The sequence below is a fragment of the Phocoena phocoena genome, chromosome 11 (assembly GCF_963924675.1).
Source record: "Phocoena phocoena chromosome 11, mPhoPho1.1, whole genome shotgun sequence".
In the NCBI taxonomy this organism is placed as follows: domain Eukaryota; kingdom Metazoa; phylum Chordata; class Mammalia; order Artiodactyla; family Phocoenidae; genus Phocoena; species Phocoena phocoena.
Window position 1 is genome coordinate 69,738,239 of NC_089229.1, and position 15,748 is coordinate 69,753,986.

Genomic DNA, 15,748 nt, shown 5'->3' on the forward strand with positions numbered 1-15,748 from the left:
TTTTTTTTACCATCTTTATTGGATGAAACATGGATTTTCTGAAGAGTGAATTGAGGGATGCTCTGAGAAACAGCCTCAAGAGACCCATTGTTGTGTGCTTCTGGGATGATTTTGTTGAGGATATTGTTTGTCAGTTTTCTAGAGCCTTCTTCATAAAGACCTGGGGTGAGGGTGTTACTTTCTGCTCTTTGATTTAGCAATAGTTGTACTTCTCTTAATAGGATTGTTTTACCTTAAATACATTTTCAATTGTGTAAGAATTATGTAACCCTTATTATACTGGCTGCTAGAAAACTAAAAGCCAAATTGTGTCCCACTCTTTATGGGATGAATTTTATGAATTTGTCTCATTTCTGTTTCACATTTCATAACTATTTTCAAATTACAATTTCACATCAACTTGCTGCATTTTATTGTTGCGTGATTATAAGTGGACTTAGGTCTTTTCTGGAATAACGTCAGGTTTAATTAATTAAGCAAAGTGGTAAAGGAGTGGAAAGTTGAACAGAGAAAAGTGACATCTAAATGGGGGAGGGATATACCAGTTAGTATTCTTTAATTTCAAGTCATTTAAACCCCTAATTGGCTTAAATAACAACAACAAGATATTGATGTAATCTGACAAGTTCAGTGGTAGTTGTTTTCAGGTAGGGTTTGATCCAGGGGCTCAAAGAAGATCCACAGGGGTAGAGACTTTGTCTGTTTGGTTTATTGTTGGATTTCCAGTAAAAAGGTGGCTGGTACATCAGTGCTCAGTACATATTTGTTGAATTTGTTGTTGTGGAATTCCTAAAAGCTCGTGCACAAATCACAGGACCTGACTTGGATCACATACCCTTCCCTGAACCAATCTTTTCATCAGGGGGATCCAGAACTCTCCCCTTCCAGGTCTGGGTCACATGATCCCAACAGCAAAACCAGGGATGAGTCTGCAATGAAAGCCTGTGCACTCACAGTGAAGGAAGCTTGTTCCCCAAAGGAAATCCGGGGTGTTACAAAGGAGAAACAAATGCTGGGCAGACAAAACAACAAATATGCAAATCAATGGACTGTCAAGAAGTTGATGCTTGAGTTGAATTTTAAAGGATAAGCAGGAGTTAGCTAATAAAGAGGAACTTTTGTCAGTGGGTAATGTTCTAGACGTGTTCAAAGCACAGAGGCATAAAATAGCTTGATGCTTTCAAGGAATTGTGAATAGCTTAATATGGTAAGAGCAAATAGTATGGGGAGTGGTAGGAAAATAAAGTAGAAAGATAAGCAGAGTGCAAATATGAAAGACCTTTTAGGCTAACCAAATAGGGTACACTCTATCCAGAAAGCACTGGGAAGTCTATGTAGGATTCCTCAACAGGGGAACATGCCTTACAGCTAAGCCCATGCAGGTCATTCCAGGGTCAAGATGATTCATTCTGGAAACATTAAGTGGAGCTGAGTCTGCAGGTCAGGGAAAAGTCCCAGATGTGGGCAAACAAGAGACACAAGGAACAGGAACCAAGCAAAGCCTAGGAACCCAGCAGACCTGGGAATCAAACAGAGCCTGACAACACCATCAGGTTCTTCCTTTTTAAAGTCCCAAGCTTGTGGCCTAAACCGTCATGAATTCCTCATCTTCACCTGAAAGTCCTCTTCAGCGAGCCAAGGCATTCATAGCATGACTTGATTGGGAATTGTATTTGTGAGCGGGGCTGCCATAACAAAGAACACAAACTGGGTGCCTTAAACAAGAGAAATGTATTGTCTCACAGCTCTAGAGGCTAGAAGTCTGAGATCAAGGTGTCAGCAAGGTTGGTTCCTTCTGAGAACCACAGGAAGAATCTGTTCCAAGCCTCGTGCCTTGTTTCTGGTGGTTTCTTGGCTTATCTATAAGACACATCACCCTGACCTCTGCCTTTTCTCATGCTGTTCTCCCTATGTGCGTGTCTGTTTGCACTTTCTAGAAGAACACCAGTCATGCTGGATTAGGGCTCACCCAGTGACCTAATTTTTTCCCTGATTATCTCTGTAAAGACCCTATTTCCAAATTGGGTTGCATTCCGAGATACTGGAAGCAAGAACTCCAACACATGAATATTTGGAGGACACTTCAATGGATAAAGGTATCATTTACAAAAAGATGCATTTGTTATCAAATCTTTAAAAGAAAAGTAGACATTACCTTAGTGAATTGATTTATTTATAAAAGATTTGGTACTTGTTGGTTTGTAAAGACAAAGAAAATAACACCATTAATATAAAAGACCCAGAAGCAACCGAATAGTCCACAATGAAGAATGCTTTTTCAGATTACGTTCAAAATTGTTCTTTTCTAATTTGTAGGATTTCGCATGGAGGCTGGTGTAGAGAAGAGTGGTGTGAGACAATGCCTTATACAATGGCATTGTGTAAACTTTCCACCTACTGAGTCTCTTCTGCATACCTAGCATTCAATCCTCCCAACAGCTCTCTGAGGTGGATATTATTATCCTCATTTACAAATAAGACGCTAAGCACCGCTTTAATCCTAATTACATTATTCTAGGCTGCATTTGGTAAGCAGCTGGGCTGAGATTTGAACTCAAATTTCTCTGACCACAAATTATCACATGTAACATCCAAAGTAATTTTGTGAGTCCTGGTTGAAGACCAAGGGTTCGTCTTTGCAATGGGTCCAAAAGATGCTGCCCAGCGCACTGTCCAAAGAGGCAACAGTCCTCTTAAGGGGCAATTATGAATGTCCTCCTGTGCCCAACATGTTTGATACCAAACGATAGGTGCTCAACAAACAAAACCTTTGTGAAGTCACCATAGAGCTGTAAGTCCTCTGATATCAGATTCATTTCTAATCATAAGAAAGTAGCATTGTCTCCAGTTAGTAGGGAGAGCCAAGTGCAGTTTCCACAAAGATCCTCCTCTTGAGCTTCTCCATACTCAGCTCTGCCTGCTACAAGTGTCTACTGGTCCATCAAAGAGGACTTGCTCATGAAGACACAGCTGCAGGAGTTCAATGATGCTGTCCTCCACTCCATCCTCCATTGATTCTATTCCACTGCGTCATTCAGTGTGTTGGGAAACTGCTTTCATTTGAAGGTCTCCATTGAGACAATAGACAGATAGGCACCCACAGATGCTAATAGGAGAGTGGACTCTTTGCCCTTATAAGTACTAATTTTCATGACCTTCATGGGTGGAATAAATCATTTTGTCAGTCTTCTTGGCATTTCTGGAGTTCAGGTAGAAGATAAACGTTTACAGCTTAATAGAAGCATTTGTAACCCTGGCAAGATAAACAGACACAACTTAAAAGGCCAACTCCAATAAAATGCCGAGGAGCAAGACAGCCCAGATTGTTTTTCCCTAGATTCCCATCAGTTACAAACACCAGGAACAAGTGGAGTTATTTCAAAAGCAACAACCTTGTTTCCTGAGGGATCTATGTTCAGAGGTTTAGAAACTCAGTCATGAATCTAGAGGGGTTTCGACAGTGCAGGGAGATCTGAATCTGACTTGGAATCACAGAGCACAGGGCTGTGGTCAAACATTTTCCTAGATTTGTACCTTTTCTCCTTCCTTCTGCCTTTAGATGTTATTGCTCTACATCCTCTTTTTCATCGGCTCCGAATTTGTTTAGTATTCCCTTGTTTTACTCCCAATGAAAATCAAGGAGATTTGGTGCTCTGAAAATTCCAGAAATTGGCTGTTTTGATTTTTCTTAAAGGAATTTAAAAAATGCATTGATCAACACTCCCCCCACCCCCCCCCACACACACACATACACACATCCTCATCTTTCTGGAAGATGTTACAGTGTCTTAGAGGGCTGTAGAAGGGATTGAGAGGTCAACGAAGCTCCAGCTTTGCAGAGACACCTGTCAAGTTGGGCTCAGCAGCTGCTGTCGGATTCACCCTCTGCAACGGGGGAAACAGTACTCCCACGTTGTGAGACTCCACTGATCTGGAACTGGAACGAGTGAAGGGTTTTAAGGTTCTAAGGTAACCCAGACGTCAGGGCAGAACTTTCAGACAGGCTAAGTCCAAGTTCCTCCTGAGCGAAAGCGCCTGAGAGCCCAGCCCTGGGAACTGGGCAGAATGAAAACATGGAGAGTAGCTTGGCCAATGCAAAATGATCATCGTGATCAAATTAACACTTTGAACACGGCTTTAAGTTCGCCACGCTAACTTGGGTCAGGTTGGGGACATTGCGATGGGCTGAGGTTCTCACGTGCACTCCCCAAACTTAGAGATTTTTTTTTTTTTTTTTTTTTTGAGATGACCAGGATCGTCGGGGAGGGAAGGGAACAGACTAGAGGCTGAATCTTTGGCTTCGTGCTCCGAGGCGGAGACAGCCCAGCCTGTGGGATTACACGAGATAGGATCGAGTCCAAGCGGGTCCCCAGTGAGGCGAGGCGCGCCGGAAGGAATCTAAGTAAGAGTTTAATTAACTACCCCCCCCCCACGCCAAAGGAGGAGAAACCCAAATAGGCAACCCCCAAACCGTTTGATCAGAGGAAATTGAGTCTGTCTTTTCCCCCACTTCACCCTTCCTGTCTTTCAATCCATCAGAATGGTTGGTTAAAAAAAAAAAAAGGCGTAAGATCGGGGGCGGGGCAGAGGAGACTACCCAACTGCACTTGAGAACCTGGGTTGCGCCCAGGCGAACTTCATCTAGCCCGTCCCCCCGCGCCTAGCTCAGCCCTCCCGCTGCGCAGAGCCGGTCCTGCCCGCCCCGCCGCCGGAGCCGGGCGCCGACCCGGCCTTTCCAGGCGGAGCCAGGGGCGCGTGGGCGCGCGAACAGCCCTGATCCCGCGGCGGCGTCCGCGGTCCGCGTTTTCGCTAGCGCCGGGCAGGCTGCCGAGGGCGGGGTGCGCTGCAGCGCGGCGCGGGCTGCAGAGCAGGGCGCACTCCGCCTGCAGCCCAGCGAGCGCCGCCTCCCGCGGCCGCCGCGCCCGACAGCGCGCCCCGGAGCGTGCCCGCCTCGCACAGCCTGCGCTGACCTCCGCGAGGGGCACCGCGGCCGGCACGGCCACGTCCCGGGCTTCGGATGGTTCGCGTGCTGCCCACCCTCGCCCGCCGCTGACGCCGCGGACCTCAGCTCCGCAGACCCGCCGCGGCGCCGACGACAGTCCAGCCGAGTCCCGCTCCCTCGCCGGGGTGAGTGGGCTCCGCAGAGGGACTGCGGGTGCGGCGGTGAGGGGCGAGCGCCGCAGGGGAAGGGCCCGGCACGGTCCGCGTCACTGCGGGGGGGTCTGTGACACCCAGACTGGGTCGGTGTCGCAGAAAATGGGGGAGATGGGCATAATCGGTTTGTTGGGCTTGGTAGACAGTGAAAGCAGATACTGGGGCTGCAGCACCAAGAGGGCTTCAGAGAGGCTGCCCGCACGGCTCCCGCTTGCGGCATCACAACCAACTCTTCCCTTGATTCTCTCCTGCGTGGAAACCCGTTCAGTAGCCCCAGAGTTGGGGCGATGCGGGGCGCGGGGAGGCCGGGGTGCATTGGTCTGTGTCCACCTCTTAGGATCGCCTGTCACCTACTGGCGTCCGGAGGCAGGGTGCCTATTCTCCCCTAACGCTCTGGGGAAAGGGCCGATTGCTTTTTGGCTGAGGTGCATCAGCTCTCCCCTCCCACCCCCGCCCCCGCTCCCGCCCCAGCAGTGGTGTTTTCTGGATTTTGCACGTATATGGGAAAGAGTGGGAGCGTCTTCTTCCCTTTAGGCAGAAAAAGTTGGAGAAACTGGGCATGTTAATAATTAGCAGGACCGGGACTCGGGATGCAGCAGAAAGCTGTTAAATTTTCATTGCCCTCTAAGAAAAACAGACGGCATCGCCAGTGACTGTTGGCAGTGCCATGTCATTTGGGGGACTTCGGGAAAATTGTCCACAGATTGTCTTCAGGAGGCTGAAGAAGGAGGTGGGGGTGGGGGGAGGATGGCTGGCACTGCCCTGAGTTCCAGCTTCCCTGAGGAGGATTCAGAGTCTTAAGCCAAACACGTTTGGTTGCTGATTTTGAAGAGTATGGTAGGCAGAGCTGCGGCCCTGAGCAGGGTGAAGAACACAGCATGGGAACTGCCTAAAGGAAAAGAACATGTAAGGATCTTGCCTCTCCCGAGGAGTTAAGATGCATTTGTGCTATAAAAAGCATGCATATATACGTGGCTTTGGGGACGGGTTTTATGAGGGACGGGTTTTATGAAGGACAGATTACATGTGATGAAATTGTATTTGTGCATGCCGATACAGTTTTGTCTACCCCCCGATTTTAACCAGACCTCAGAAGGCACTGTCTGCCGCTGATGTTATATAATTGATGCGGTTCACCATCAGTTAATTTATAATGTGCCTCTGGAGTAAAAGGAACTTCCGTCTGTTACTTCAGACAAACCCAAGGTGTAGATGGGTGAGGGTTGCTGAATGTTTGCCCTGGTCTGGCTCCAGATGTGTGAGCTCAGCTGTTGCCTGTCACTTAGGTGACAACTGGCCTTTTCCCACTAAGCTTTTGCTGTCTCCATTATCCTCAGTGAAGTGTCAATGTTCAGCCGCCTTCTATTATCAGAGTAGACTCTAGCCCCTTGGGAGGTGGCAGCCTTGTTTCACCATCCCCAACAATATGTCTGTTTTCAGACTCTAGGAAGGAAAAAAAAAATCCCATGACAGCAAGATAGATACATTTTGAATTGAGCACCAACTTAATCCAAAGATTCTGCTTTAATCAAGACAGCTCTGGAAGGATGACGCAATATTTGTCAAGCCTTTTTCTTTGGAACAATATTTACTCCCACTAGGGGATTTTAAACTTAAACAGCAGCCATTTATCTTGCTGTCTGGTGGGGCCCGGTTCAGTTTGCCTCCATGTGGTCCTAGCCTAGGTGGCTGGGCCGGGCCTGGGACAGGAGTCTGTCATTGTAGCCCAGCTGGAGCCTGAAGAAAACAAAATACAGCACCTGCTGGTACCAGGAGGTTCCTAAATGCCATCAACTGGCGAGTCAGGAAACACAGAAGGATATATTTTACAAGCTCTTCCAGAAATGTTTATACAAAGGATTTAAAGGTTAACAATGCATGTGTTCTACATATTAATACTAAAAGGTGCTAGAAATGAATGAACGTTACCCACAGTTGAAAGTTAGCACACTTGCTGATGAACTTGAAAATCTCTCTTTTAATAAACCATGGCTAACAATAGTGACTTCTTGTGAATCAGTGTGGGAGGGAGGGAGAGAGGCCTAAAGGACTGGATGGGACATAGGGGTAGCTATATTGATGTGAGAGAATGGATTTTGTAAATTAATTTTCAATCCTTAATTTGGTACTAATTGGTGATTTATCACTGAGGGAGCCTGTTGGTTCACAGGTTTTTAAAAGAAAAGTGATGTATTTTACTCAAGTTACAGATTCAATCAGTTCTGCCAGCAATACCACTGAACCTTTAATTAAAAGTTTATCATGTTTTTAAAATCAAGGTCCATGGAACCGCCATTTGTCTCTATAATAAAGGAGGTGGTAATGAGTCAGCTTGGGTCACCCAAATAAAAGCTAATATCAGCTGGAGGAAAAAAAAGACCCTTATAGGGTTAATAGCTAAACTATTAAGTTTAGAGTCAGATATGGGTAAAAGTCTGGTTATTCCTAATGTCCTCTGCTATGATAACTCTGAAAAGACACAAAAGAAAAAAAGGTGACAATTTAAATTTTCTTAAGTTAGAATTTTAAAAAGTAAGCTGAAATCTAAGTTTTAAAAAGTGACACTGTAAGATAATTTCTCTAAAACCATTGATAATTACTTGAAAACCAAATACAAATACTTGAGTATTATGAGTGACTTTTCATAATACTCGTGAGATGGAACAAGAATTTTTAAAATGATTCTCCAGTAATTAAGTAACTATTTTAGTGATATAGTTTGGGTTGTCCATATTACAGGAAACAATTTTCAGAAAAGATTATTCTAGTTAACTACTGTTAATTTTCCCATTAAGGTGGTGTCTAAAGAGTAAATTTTTCCTTTTAAAGAAGGAAAGTAATTTTGAAAATCAAAGTGATTCTCATCTGTGCATAGAAATGTTAAAGATGCCAGTAGACCAGGGTATACTCCTTCCCCTTGGGAAAAAAAATAGCTCTCTCTCTTTTTTTCCCTCCAGGTTACATAAAATAATGTTAATTGTTTAACTCTTATTCATGTGAGAATATTCAGTTTGCTTAAATGCAGGTCCAATTATTTCACAATAAAGAGGAATTAGGAAAGTAAATGAGTTATATTTCTTAGTTGGTTGGTTGGTTGGTTGGTTGGTGTTTTGAGGGGCCACTCCTGCTTTGTCTTCTGGTCACAGAATAAAGCAGTACCGTATTACACACTACTGTCTTTAGAAGGTCGTGTTAGCAAACGAGCTGGGAGAGGGAAGTACGGTAGTCCTGGTGCCAAGTCCTGCCTTGATGCAGTTCCTTGAAACCTCAGGCGGTACGTGGAGCCAGAGCCGAGTGCCAGGACCCAGCCGGCCCCCCTTCTGGACTCTTCCGTCTCTGGATGCACACAAGCCTAGCACCTCAGCGCCGCCAGCAACCAATAGCCAACCTTCCTGTCTGTGGCCGTGCAGAACTGAAGTCGCGGAGGTTAACTGTGTGTTGGTGGAGGAACATTCTGGAACAGTGGAAAAGGCCTGGCCCGAAATGGCACACGGGGGTCCACCTCACTCTCCATTTCCCTCACTCTCCTCTCTCCTGAAGGAGGGATGGGGCGAAGAGACAGGCTTTACAAAATGGAGCACGCTGGTGTCATGACACTCCTGGCGCAGAGACACGACAGAATAATCGGACCCCTCTCCCGTGTGCCAGAATGACACGATTTTTCCAAGAACCATTCCTGAGCCAGTGGTCCACTGGCTCTATTTCCAGTCCCCGGGGGGCGGGAGGGGGGACGGGTTCAAGCCTCTCAGAAAGAATGCAGTAATTCTTCCTGTGTCTCTGTTTTGTGTGCTTGTTTAGACTAAACTCTAAATGCATTTTGGTCACTTTTGAATGGACCTCTCTAGAACAAGAAGGATTGCCCAGCCTGAACTGATTAGACCTCTCCAGATTCATTTCCTTATGAAGAGAGATTTTAAATGTAAAATAAAAATAAAAATACCAGCAAGACAGAAGCCAGTGTAAACATTTTAAAACTTAGAGCTCTAAACTAGCAAGCAACTGTCATTCCCCTTTGCTTAACTTTTTCCTTCCTGTCTATAACTTCGTCTGAAGCGATTCTATAAAACAACTGACCAGTTCAACAGCAGTTGCATTTTTTCTCACTGGTAGGTTTGTCCTAAAGTCTTGGGAGAGAAGCCTTTCATTTCGAGTGGATTACACTTCAGAAGAAAAAAAAAAAAGTGCGGGCTGTGTTATTTCAGTTGTTCAAGTACTAAAGTCATGTACTCCTTTCTAAGAGTTTTGTCCCGACTGCTGATTTATAGCACCCACCAGCTTTTGCTTTGTGTACGCTTCTCTCTGTTTCCTTCTTGTCTCATTGGGTCTCTGGAAAGAAAGAGTTGTCAATAATACAGTGAAAATATTGTAGTCAGATGTGGCCTTAAGGAGACCCCTGGGTGCAGCGTGCTCTCCCTCAGCTGCCCTGCTTTTATCTGCAGTGCAGATCCCACAGCTTACAATTATGGTCTTTGACTTTGGTAACAATTCTGTTTGAAATGTTTCCAATTACACACAATATTGGCGGCATGTAGCAGCTGCATGCCAAAAAGCATTTCCAAGTGTGTTCCAAGAATCAGGCTGTGATTGCTTTTAATTTAAATAAAGGCTATTTGGTTTCCTGGGAAGCTTTTTATAACCACCTTCTCTCCCCCACCCCATTTTTGTCACCTTTTAAAAAAAGTCTGATATAAGGTAGCCACCACTTAATGTGATACAGTATTGGCCCTGGTTTTCTAGGATGGCCCTTGGCTTTGTGCAAGCATGAGGACTGTTCAGTAAAGGAAAACGTAAAGAAACATTGTACAGCAGTTTGGATTTCCCCAAAGAAGAAAAGAAGGAAAGGTTATCTGATCACATATTGTAAGTAGCCAACGTTTTCAAATTTTTCCCCCTCCTTCTTTAGGGATCTGTCATTATAATTATCAATTTAGGTCACTGAAGATTATTGGGTACAGTGTCTTTCGTTCAACTTCTTCTGCTTTTCTTTTTGTGAGCCCATGAACATACGTTAAAGACACATTAAAAAGGTAGAGAAAGTTCAATAAGAATATTCTTAAAACAGTGGGCATAGGGTGGGGGGCAGGGCAGGGAGGGAACCATGGAAATAATTTCACCATTCTACAGCAACCAAACCTGCCAGATCACCCATTCTGTGGGCTTGAAATCTCTGAACACTGAAACCTTTTAAAACAGTAGTGGCTTAAATCTTTTAATAGCTACCAGATATACTTGACTTATTAAATCTGAAAATAAGAAAATATACACTTTCAGGATTTAGAGTGAAGGGATTAGTAGCAGGACTGGGGGGTTCTGTTTCCAGGATGGTTTGTTGGCCCATTTGAAACATAACACCTGGAGCTAGAGGGTATCCAATAGCTGAGGTGCTAAGATGGTCCCAATTAGGGTGTTTTCACACAGGCTCTTTCAATCCTGGCAAACACATCCTATAGAATGTAGTGTTTCTTTGGGTTGAACAGTAGTTGACTTGCATAAATGCCAACATCTCTTCTGGCATTTTTGGAAATCTTCCATCATGTAATAAATAGTGCTGTATAATCCAAATTTGTAAATGCCATGTTTCATGTAGCCCCTGTAGAGACAGCTGAAATTAACCCAGGCTGCTAGGGATCATTGAGATCCTGGAGGTTAAGTTACTGCCTGCATCCAGTGTCCTACCACTAATGAATGATGGTGGGGGGCTTTGACCAAAGCTAGGAGAGGGTGCGAGGTTAGCCTTAGTGTAAGAAGCACCTACCAACCGACACTTAGACTTGTCCTTTCTCCTTGAAAACTCTTTCAATTAAGCAAAACTTCTCAGAGGAAATTTATTCAACTCAAGGTAGAATGAGATTTATGTTGCTTTCCCAGCTGAGCACCCCAGCCTGCCAAATACTCAGTCCACCCAGGTCCATTGCTATAGTGACAAAACCCACTATAGTAACTATGGTTGAAGTAGAAAGTCTATTAAAACCCATTTCTATATTGGCCAGCTCCTCTGCCCTCGTTGCAGTGCAGTCTTCTGGATACACACACACACACACACACACACACACACACACACACACATACACAACATTCTTTTAATCTAATAATAGTAAACTGATTTAGACCATGTTATAGTTTCACGAGAGGCATTTGTACTTGTTTTTTTTTTTGTCTTTTATCTCAGTGATAAATAAATAGTATGGTATTCTTCTGAAGAAACTCATAACTTGTTAACTGTAATTGATGTTTCCAACTCTGTTATTTACATGCTTGAATAATCTATGTTCCTTCGTTAGGATCTGAAAAAGACCTAGATAGCATGGCATTTTGTTTTGCTTTAAAATATCTCTGCCTTGAAATAGAGACACAGATGTAGAGAACAAACGTATGGACGCCAAGGGGGGAAAGTGGGGAAGGGAGGGAGGTGATGGGATGAAATGGGAGATTGGGATTGACATATATACACTAATATGTATAAAATAGATAACTAATTTTTAAAAAGACCTAAAAATAAATAAATAAAATATCTCTGCCAAACAGTTTCAGGAACTGTTAGATTTTATGTAAGAAGACTCCTTAGTGCTCTAGTGTTGAAATACTTGTTATAATGTGTGTCAAAAGGAGACAGCATTTTAAATTCTTCCGTGACTATGTAATTAATAAGTATGTTCAGTGCTTGAAGTATGTGCATGTTACATAATTTTTAGAAAGAGATAAAGTTAGCTCTGAAGTGCATTAGAGCATTACAGATGTTTCTTGTAAGAAAATTCATATGCTTCTTAGGAATTTTGAACTCCTTTCTGATGTTTAGCTTTTGTTCCTTGCAAGGATCATATGAATAATTTCATGGAGTTGCTTCAGTTCTTATTTACACAAGCCTTGGGAAGGGAGCTGAAGTGATAAATAACTTGCCCCCTCACCTAGTTCTGAAATGCTTTAGCCTTTTATGTTTTTGTGAATGTGAAGGGAGGGAATAAAATATACAGAGAAGATGTTTGTGTTTAACTAACTTAATCATATAAGTTCCCTTTGTGGGTCTTCTATAAGCTTAAACAGCTTGTCAGGCTAATAGCCAAAAACATGTCCTCAAGTACTGCCAAACGTGTTAAAAGCAGACCAAGCTTTCTTCATATCGAGGTATTGGAAACATATTTTTTTTTAACCTTCTGAATTTTAGGAATAAACCAGAAAAAATCACTCTCTTCTTCTCCTTACCCACAAAAGCCAAAATTATTATTCAGTGCAGTGCTGAAATGAGAAACTGATAGGAATAATGATATTTGTGTGGGAGAGTTTTAAACTGGCTTGACTTGGCTGTTTAAGCAGGGAGCAACCAGGTTACAGTGGTACATGATGGGTCTTTGTTTTTTATGTGTTCATGTTGCCTGTACACACTAGCTTTTTTTACCTTGGTTCAGTAACTTTTGGTCAAGTACTTGTCCATTTATCCTGTTTCTTCTTGAGCAGAGATTCAAGAACAGACAGTGGTGATACAATATAATAGTACAGGAAAAGTCAGTTTTTCTACCATCATTTTCTGAAAATCAGAAAATTTGGACTGTAGTATAATAGCTGTGTGATTTCTAGTCAGCCACTCAGCCTTTCTGGGCCTCAGGTCCTCATATATAAAGTAAGGGAATTAGGCCAGGTCAGTGCATGTTAACCAAAGATTTGAACCGTAAACACCTATGGAGCTTTTTCAAAATGCAAATACACAGAGATTTTTAAGGCAGCAGGTTTGGGGTGGGGTCTTGCACATTTAACTTGAAAAAGCTCTTCAAGTAATTTGATACACAGCTGTGGTTAAGAGCCACTAAATTAGATGATCTCTAAGATTTCCTTCCAGTTCTAAAATTTTATGTTTCTAATCCTACCAGACTGAACATTTTTCCTTCCTTCCTTCCTTTCTGTTTTGTTCATTTGTTCATTCATTCTTAACAGCTACGTTCATTCCTAATGTTGCTGTCAAAATATAGACATCATTTTAACTCAGTTCTGGGAAGATCTATGTTCTGCTCCTGTGAGTAGATGGTAATTGATATAAGGGAGGAACAACATTAGTTCACCATTTCATACCCAACACCTAACACAGTGCCTGGCACATAGTGGACCCTCAACAACAGAGAGCCCCAAAACTCAGGAATCTTTGAAAATGTGATGTTAGTTATTTTAGATTAATATGGTCGACATTCTGTAGTGTACACAGAAGTATAAATATAATGCTGTACACATGAAACATATAATGTTATAAGCCAATATTACCTCAATAAAAGATAAATTAAAAATGAAATAAAGTAAAATAATATGCTCAATATGTTTTCTGTCAGCCTTCAGGTACCTTTCAGGTAAAGTGCCTCCAAGTTTAAGACAATGGATGTAATTGTTCATCTGAAAGATAACATAATAAATACATTATTTCCCTTATGTTTCCAGACTTTTGGGATACTCTATAGTGTACTGATTATAGTTTTTCCGAGATTAACAATTGGCCTCATTGCTTTAAATGTGGAGTTACATCACCTGAAAAGGTATCTGGAGGTTGACAAAAAAGATACTAAGCATATTACTTGAAAGTGCAATTAATGTACTATGAAAAACAGATTATCCTATGAAAACCATAATGTGTCTTATGTTTCCTTATCTCTTGGGCTCCTGCATTTGTTGAATGAATGATTGTTCCGTTTTCTGCCATGACCTATGTGTGTCAGTTTAAGAAGTATAACCCAACCAAATCACTATAAAGGTTTCAGAGCTCATCTGACAAATGTACAACTCTAGTACAATTTTAAGTCTTATTTTAAAATATTTTAAATTACAAAGGTCAAACTTTTAAAATCGATTGCTAATTATAATTGTTTTTTATAGCCAGCAATTGTGTTGGATCCTTTTACAGACATGATTCCACATCATATATTTCATAACATATAAAGTGCTTTTAAAGTGTCCATATCCACAGTGCATGTGTGTATACACAGATATATGTATATGTACACACATGTGTATATTGTTCTAGATACGATAAATCAGAAAATCTCAATAAAATATGAGAAGCACACTCTGTTTTTCTCATAACTATGATGCATCTGAAAGTTTTATTATCAAGAGTAGGAAAACTCTTGGTTGCATAGTTTTGTGCAAATTGATTAAAAGAGTTTGTTGCTCATTTTGTTTCTCTGCTCTTCAGTCTTTGAAAAATTGGGTTATTTCCTATCATTATCCATTATTACCATTACTGTAGAACATAGACTAAATAAAAATAACTTAAACCAATCAGTATAACTGCTGGCTGTGTCTGCATAATAGGAACAAAAGGGGACATTTGATACTTACCTAGTTTACTTGATTTTTTTGTTGTTATTGTATGTTGCTGTTCTTGAGAGGAGGGAGGGTGTTGTTTTGTTTTTAATTAAAAGAACTTTAAAAATTCACCTTTCTAAAACCTGGATAACTGTCCAGTTTCCTCTGAACTTTTTCACTGTGAAGGCATGGCCAGTAGCAAAATCAGCTAGCGTGAGCTCTTTTTTCCTACACCCACTGCCAAATCAACTAATCAGGGCCTCAGAGTGGACATTGACACCTGAGTTATCTGCTTGGGTTGTTTGTACAACGCAACAGGAAAGCTCTCTCTTAGTCATTATGTGAAGGGATACTACTGTGAGGCATTTTAGTCAGGAAAGAGATTAAGTAGTCGCTAAACAGGGTTTCAGGATCATTGGAGATAAATTGAGGGCTGGTCCAAAGTATGGTATAAGCCTTATTATTTGTAGGTTTCACTTTCCTGAAGTTTCACAGCTAATCTTGTTTGTTCTGGACTTCAAGCTAATATAGAAGCACACGTGTTGGTTTTTCCAAGTGGGAAGATGGCTCACTCCATCCCTTCAGGTCTCGGCTCAAAAGGCATCTGATATCAGGGAAGCCCTCCCTGATCACCTTACATGAAACACCAGCACCCCTGCCTTCCCAGCCACCAGTTAGCATTCCCCAAACCCCTTAACCTGCTTCACTTTTCTCCATAGCACTTACCACTCCTGGACAGATATCTACTTATTGTAGCTGTTTGTTCCAGGAAGAAATCTCTATGCTGTCTTGTATATGGCTTTATGCCCATTCTTAGAGTAGTGCCTGGCACATAGTAGGGCACTACTTAATAAATACCTGCAGAATGAATGACTGCAAATATTTGGGGAGCTTCGAATTGGAACACCCCTCTCTGATCTAATAATATGTATAATAATGTGTATAAGCTAGTTAGAGGGTTTTACTCTTACATTCCCATTCTCATAATAGAATCATAAAGTTAGCAAATGGCCACTCTCATTTTACAGGGTAGGCATTTGTGGGCCATTTTAATGTTATATATAAAGTAAAAACGGAAACCAGGACTTCCCTGGTGGCACAGTGGTTAAGAATCCGCCTGCCAATGCAGGGGACACGGTTGGAGCCCCAGTCCAGGAAGATCCCGCATGTTGTGGAGCAACTAAGCCTGTGCGCCACAACTACTGAGCCTGCGCTCTAAGAGCCCGCGAGCCACAACTGCTGAGCCCGCGTGCCACAACTACTGAAGCCCGCGTGGCTAGAGCCCGTGTTCTGCAACAAGAGAAGCCACCGC

General features: G+C 42.5%; 1 protein-coding gene across 2 annotated transcripts in view; it reads left to right on the forward strand.

Moving 5' to 3' along the window:
* The first annotated feature begins 4,320 nt into the window (after window positions 1-4,320).
* Window positions 4,321-15,748, forward strand: part of PRICKLE1 (prickle planar cell polarity protein 1) — a 105,151-nt gene continuing 93,723 nt past the window's right edge. The window contains exons 1-2 of one of the 2 annotated variants that reach the window (XM_065888440.1): window positions 4,875-5,127; window positions 9,892-10,014. The gene's annotated coding sequence lies outside the window, so the exon portion shown is untranslated. Of the gene's footprint in view, window positions 4,403-4,874; window positions 5,128-9,891; window positions 10,015-15,748 lie in introns of those variants that run through there. The other variant, XM_065888439.1, reaches the window with a different exon arrangement.